General features: G+C 49.6%; 2 pseudogenes; both read left to right on the forward strand.

The window, feature by feature from the left end:
* Nucleotides 1-6,800: 6,800 nt before the first annotated feature.
* On the forward strand, nt 6,801-6,949 carry LOC119765704 (annotated as a pseudogene).
* A 390-nt stretch (nt 6,950-7,339) lies between these two features.
* Nucleotides 7,340-7,500, forward strand: part of LOC119765706 — a 3,293-nt pseudogene continuing 3,132 nt past the window's right edge.

Consider the following 7,500-nt stretch of genomic DNA (forward strand, 5'->3'; position numbering starts at 1 on the left):
GCGTGTATGGTGGCCCCGTCTACGGGCACGAGAGAACGCGTACCGCACACCGCTGCCCGTCCTAGCGTACGCGTGTATGGTGGCCCCGTCTACGGGCACGAAAGAGGACCCGCAGAGCATGCCTACCTTCGGGGAAGCCATCTTTATCGGTTCCGGGCGGAAAGAGGGCGGGGCCGGACTCCCGGGGGTCCGGGACACTCGTCCAACATCGGTCCACATGTCCGCTGGCACGGTGTACCCCGACTTGCCATAGACGCGGTCGACGGATCATTTTTTCCATGCAATTTTTGGTCGACTGTTGTGAAACGCACTGCTTTCTCGTACCTATAGGGAAGTCAAGTTTGATGATGAGGTAGTTCATGAGCGTATATGGAAATTACATCATCGAACCGGGAACGTCATACGGTTCTGCGGGTGGTCAATTTTTCGATGATGAGGTCGTTCATGCGCGTATAAAATTACATCATCGAACCGGGAACATACGCGGTTCTGCAGGTGGTGCGCACTCAGAGATGCATGCACGTATCTACCGAGCGCGCTACAATCAGACCGGTCCCACCGTATGAGCGTACGCCCGCTGAGACTACCCGGCTGGGACGGTACATTGAGGTGAGTCAGGTGCACTCTGACTCATGAGTCGATGAGGGCTGTCGTGTGCGTATATGGAAATTACACCATCGAACCGGGAACGTCATACGCGGTTCTGCGGAGTGGTGCGCACTCGGAGATGCATGCACGTATCTACCACCGAGTGCGCTACAATTCAGACCGGTCCCACCGTATGAGCGTACGCCCGCTGAGACTACCCGGCTGGGACGGTACATTGAGGTGAGTCGGGTGCACTCTGACGCATGAGTCGATATGAGGGCTGTCGTGTGCGTATATGGAAATATACCATCGAACCAGGAGCGTCATGCGCGGTTATGCGGAGCGGTGCGCACTCGGAGATGCATGCACGTATCTACCCCGAGAGCGCGCGCGCTGTGGCTATGGTGAGAGGTGGTGCGACACGACGGAAAGAGGAATGGGAGAGGTTCGGCTGTGAGGTGATGTTTGAGCGAGACCGTGTTTTGTTAACATGAACGTCATACGGCTACCACGCTGCTAGTCGGCGATCGTAGCGAGTATTATGTGTTCTTAAGGGGAGGCGCGCTGCAAGTTCTGCAGCGCTTGCCGCACACGAAACGAATGGGAATCTTTTGACGATTGTATTGCGCGCATGATACGACATCGAGGAACAACGTCTTACGATGGAAGAGCGTTGTGGTGAGGTTGGAAGAGTGAGGTAATTTCCATTACACACAACACACTATATGAGACGGTGGTGCGCGCGGACCCTCGCCTGGTCCCGGACCACCCTCATGCCGCATAGCGTGCGTGACGTGATAATGTTGACGAATTCTGGTTGATCCTACCAGTAGTATACGCTTGTCTCAAAGGTTAAGCCATGCATGTCTAAGTACAAACAGTTTTAATGTGAAACCGCATAAGGCTCAGTATAACAGCTATAATTTACAAGATCATTCACCTAGTTACTTGGATAACTGTGGAAAATCTAGAGCTAATACATGCAATATGCAGGACCAGCGGAACCTGTGCAATTATTAGTCAAACCGATCGTCCTCCGTGACGCTTGAGTTGAAATCTGGATAATTTTGTTGATCGCATGGTCTCGCACCGGCGACAGATCTTTCAAATATCTGCCCTATCAACTATTGATGGTAGTATAGAGGACTACCATGGTTGCAACGGGTAACGGGAATCAGGGTTCGATTCCGGAGAGGAGCCTGAGAAATGGCTACCACATCCAAGGAAGGCAGCAGGCGCGTAAATTACCCAATCCCGGCACGGGGAGGTAGTGACGAGAAATAACAATATAAGACTCTTTTATGATGTTTTATAATTGGAATGAACCGAGCATACATCCTTCGGTAAGGATCAAGTGGAGGGCAAGTCTGGTGCCAGCAGCCGCGGTAATTCCAGCTCCACTAGCGTATATTAAAATTGTTGCGGTTTAAACGTTCGAAGTTTATTATTGTCCAACACGGGTGCTACTCCTAATGATGGTAGTAGGTCACTGGATTGTTGCGACTATAAGACTGGGTGCCTATATGGTGGCGCTTGCCTATCAGGTACAGTGTTTTCACCAACCCAGCTGAGATTACCTTGAACAAATTAGAGTGCTTCAAGCAGGCCAATCAATGGCCGCGAATATTTTTGCATGGAATAATGGAATATGACCTCGGTCTTACGTTTCGTTGGTTTGTAATCAGATCAAGAGGTAATGATTAACAGAAGTAGTTGGGGGCATTAGTATTACGGCGCGAGAGGTGAAATTCGTAGACCGTCGTAAGACTGACTAAAGCGAAAGCATTTGCCATGGATGCTTTCATTAATCAAGAACGAAAGTTAGAGGATCGAAGGCGATAAGATACCGCCCTAGTTCTAACCGTAAACTATGCCAATTAGCAATTGGGAGACGCTACATCATGGTGCTCTCAGTAGCTTCCGGGAAACCAAAATTAGGTTCCGGGGGAAGTATGGTTGCAAAGTTGAAACTTGAAGGAATTGACGGAAGGGCACCACCAGGAGTGGAGCCTGCGGCTTAATTTGACTCAACACGGGAAAACTTACCAGGTCCGAACTTATTGAGGTAAGACAGATTAATAGCTCTTTCTCCAAATTAAGGGTAGTGGTGCATGGTGACTCAATCAAATTAAATAGAACGCTATCAGCAGTCAGATGTTGATCCCGTCGGCCGGATGGGCACGTCGGCCGTTCGCACGGTCGTGCGCGATCCATCCACCGGCGGTGTAGTGTGACCTGATAATACATCAACTCATTGAGGTTGATAATCTGCTTGTGATGAGCAAAATGAGATTGAGCGATCCGTGATGCCCTTAGATGTTCTGGGCTGCACGCGCGCTGTGAGCAGCAGCGTGTACCCTACGCCGAAAGGCGCGGGAAATCACTGAAATGCTCATTTAGTCGGGATTATGGATTGAAATGGTCCATATGAACCTGGAATTCCCAGTAAGTGCTGGTCAATAGCTAGCGTTGATTACGTCCCTGCCCTTTGTACACACCGCCCGTCGCTACTACCGATGGATTATTTAGTGAGGTCTTTGAAGGTGAACATTTGCTAGTCCTTCCCGGATTACATTTGAATCGCTGAAGTTGACCGAACTTGATGATTTAGAGGAAGTAAAAGTCGTAACAAGGTTTCTGTAGGTGAACCTGCGGAAGGATCATTACAAAGCTTCACGTATCTCTGGAGCGTGATGTGTTGTTTTGTATCACCCATTCGAGAGCACCAGTGTCGACAAGTTCGGCACATACTCATCAATCGGGTGAACGATACCTGGCTGGTCAGCCTATATCGCGGTACCGAGCGCAAACGTGTGCGGCAGGTTCGTCCTATGTCCGCGTATACCACATGCGCTACCACCGGTTCGCGTGGTCCGTACACTCACGTACGGTGCGGCTGATCATCCGCGCACAATACTGTGCAACCCATTAAACAGTGTTTCTTGTTTGACCATACCCATGGCAAAGCAGAAGGCAGTCGTATGGCTACCCTGCGAAAAGACCGTAAATGCTAAGCTAAGGCACGTACTATTTGAACGCTAACGAGTCGAATTCAACCAAGCAGTAGAGGTACGGCTTCAGTTGGTTCGATTCCCGGTGATAGAGTTCTACGACTCTATCGCTGCATGAGTACACCAGTGCTGTTACGCGAGGCAAATGCTTGGAAACGCCTGAGCACGTACTATTTGAACGCTAACGAGTCGAATTCAACCAAGCAGTAGAGGTACGGCTTCAGTTGGTTCGATTCCCGGTGATAGAGTCCTACGACTCTATCGCTGCATGAGTACACCAGTGCTGTCACGCGAAGCAAATCATCGGTAATAACGTCAGAGGTAAGGTGAACTTTGTAGTTGCAGCATTAGAGTGACGAGTTTGTCATTCAGGCACTACAGGTTCATGGTCGATTTTGAACGCAACACAGCTGTGCTACCACTGACAATTGATTCCACATCGGTTGCTCAAAGCACAGTACCTGAGGGTTCGTCGTTTGACAAAGCATGTGAAATGACCTCCTTTCGTCGCCAGCAGTCGAGTACCTCGTTCCTGCTGGCATCCCGACGATGGATCTCACAGCGCGTCAGATATGCGAAGCCCTCGGCGTGTTAAGAGGTAGGTGATATGATAGTGATCATATCACTAGGACACGGCAACAGGGCACGGCACCAGGGCACGGCACCAGGGCATTGAACGCAACACAGCTGTGCTACCACTGACGATTGATTCCACATCGGTTGCTCAGAGCACAGTACCTGAGGGTTCGTCGTTTGACAAAGCATGTGAGATGTACCTCCTTTCGTCGCTAGCAGTTGAGTACCCAGTACTCGTTCCCTGCTGGCATCCCGACGAATGATCTCATAGCGCGTCAGATACGCGAAGCCTTCGGCGTGTTAAGAAATGATCTAATAGTGATCATATCACCAGGGCACGACATTGAACGCAACACAGCTGTGCTACCACTGACGATTGATTCTACATCGGTTGCTCACACAGTACAGAGTTCGTCGTTTGACAAAGCATGCGTCGCCAGCAGCCGAGTACCTAGTACTCGTTCCCTGCTGGCATCCCGACGAATGATCTCATCGTGCGTCAGATACGCGAAGCCCTCGGCGTGTTAAGAAATGATCTAATAGAGATCATATCACCAGGGCACGGCATTGAACGCAACACAGCTGTGCTACCACTGACGATTGATTCTACATCGGTTGCTCAGAGCACAGTACCCAGGGTTCGTTGTGAAATTACCTCCTTTCGTCGCCAGCAGTTGAGTACCCAGTACTCGTTCCCTGCTGGCATCCCGACGATTGGATCTCACAGCGCGTCAGATATGCGAAGCCTTAGTGAACTAGGCACGCTCTGCACTGCAGGGCGTGCCTTTTTTTTTGCCCCATAGATGCTAATGGTGTCAGGAAAGGAATTGCGAGTTGGTGAAAGGTTATACCTTGATCCGCTCAGGTTGCCTTTTCGAGCTCGAATGGTTTGCTCCGATTCGACGGGTACGTTGTGCACGTAATGTCGTTGAGAGAGTACTCATGTGGGTTCTTTTTTTTGCTATTTTCGTGCCCCGAAAATATGCAACAAACATGACAGTAGGTAGCGTTGACATCGGCCACCATGCTGTATACCGAGAAGGGTGGAGGTGACACAGTAGGTAGCGTTGACTACGCATACCCATGACATGAATAAACACTGCCAGCTCGTGCCCGCGGGTCCATGGCTTGGTAATAGTTGAACCGGACAATGATGCTTGGAGGGAACGTGGGAGAACCATGTTTAAGGATGTGGAGGGTCTCTAACCCAGGCTTTCTAGACAAAAACGTCCAACGGACTACATAGATGAATTGAGATGTGTAAACATTAATTTCGATGCGCATTGCTTGCATTTAAATGGCATCGAATTTTATATCGATGAACATTGTTGGGAGTGACCTCCCCTTGGGCCTGCTTCCCATACATACCCAAGCATAACCAATATAGAAGGGGCCCCAAGGGTGGCTCACTTCGAATGCATTTAATGCATTTTACATTCGATGGGAATTCAGTGGACATTCGGTGTACATTCTTTCCCATGCATTTTATTTTACAAATTGCACCTAATTTACATTTAATGCACGTAAAATGCTTATTCGATGCACATTTATTCCTAATTGGGATACGCCGGGAACGTCATGCGCGGTTCTGCGGAACGGTGCGCAGAAGATGCATGCATGTATCTACCACCGGAGCACCCAGCCAGCCGCTGACTTCCCTTCTGGGACGGTACATTGAGGTGAGTCAGTGTACCCGACTCGTGTGTCGATATGAGGGCTGTCGTGTGCGCACAGAAGTGTCGTCGTTAAGCCAAATTCGCTTAGGGATGTTAAGCCAAGTTCTGTGGCACTTGGACATGTGAATTGCCCTTCTGGGACGGTACATTGAGTCGAGTGTACTCCGACTCGTGTGTCGATATGAGGGCTGTCGTGTGCGCGCACAGAGGTGTCGTCGTTAAGCCAAATTCGCAAGGGATGTTAAGCCAAGTTGGCTTAAGAAGCAAAGTTGGCTTGGCTTGGACATGTGAATTTTGCCCTTCTGGGACGGTACATTGAGGTGAGTCGAGTGTACTCCGACTCGTGTGTCGATGTGAGGGCTGTCGTGGCGCACAGAGGTGTCGTCGTCAAGCCAAATTCGCTTAAGGGATGTTAAGCCAAGTTGGCAAACAAAGTTGGCTTGGCTTGGACATGTGAATTTTGCCCTTCTGGGACGGTACATTGAGGTGAGTCGAGTACTCCGACTCGTGTGTCGATGTGAGGGCTGTCGTGTGCGCGCACAGAGGTGTATTTTTTGTCGTTCATGAGCGTATATGAAAATTACACCATCGAACCGGGAACGTCATACGCGGTTCTGCGGAGCGGTGCGCACTCGGAGATGCATGTACGTATCTACCACCGAGAGCGTGCACACAGCCAGCCGTTTTGACTACCCGGCTGGGACGGTACATTGAGGTAGTATGGATGGCTCTCGGAGTAAACTACCAAAAGGCTGGCTAGTCAATATCGCGGCACCGAGTGAGCGCGTGATAGGTTCATTTTATAACGCGCTACGCTACCACGGTACGCGTGGTCCGTGCAAACACGCACGGTAGGTCTGGTCATCCTGTACAGAACTCTTGCAGTACTGTGCAACCATCAAAACAGTGTTTCATTTTTGAATACATGCGAATGCATAACAAACCATCAAACCCTAGGCAGGGGATCACTCGGCTCGTGGATCGATGAAGACCGCATTTAAATGCGAGTCATAATGTGAACTACAGGACACATGAACATTGACAAGTTGAACGCATAATACACATCGTACAACGCGATGTACACAATTTTGAGTGCTTGTATTTATACATCTAACTGTGTTGTACTCTCGTAGGTATCGATCGAGGGTTGCAGTCATAAAAATGTAACAAATGACTAAGAAAGGTTGCAGTCGTGATAATATTACAATGACTAGAGCGTATCTAGAATGATTATAAGGGTTATAAACAAGCTTGGAAAGACTGCACAGATTCCGAGCAATGAGGCTTTCACGACTGCTGGGGCGGTGCACTGAGGTAGACCGGGTGGCTCCCGGGTCTAAAATCGATACAGTATACGAGTACGCACGCAGCATGGTGTTTTGCTACCTTATGTGGTGGCAAAACATTTAAGATCCTCGGTTCGAGTGCGACGACCACATCGGTGCGCGCGTACAAACTTGACTCGAGGACACACTGTGTCTAAAACCGTGGCCTCAAATATTGTGTGACTACCCCTAACATTTATGAAGGGGAGGAAAAGACTAACAAGGATTCCCCGAGTAGCTGCGAGCGAAAAGGGATGAGCTCAGCACGTAGGGGTGATGCACTTGTGTGTCTACCCGGTTCCGTGTACTGGAAAATTTGTCATC

The sequence above is a fragment of the Culex quinquefasciatus genome, chromosome 1 (genome assembly GCF_015732765.1).
Source record: "Culex quinquefasciatus strain JHB chromosome 1, VPISU_Cqui_1.0_pri_paternal, whole genome shotgun sequence".
In the NCBI taxonomy this organism is placed as follows: Eukaryota; Metazoa; Arthropoda; class Insecta; order Diptera; family Culicidae; genus Culex; species Culex quinquefasciatus.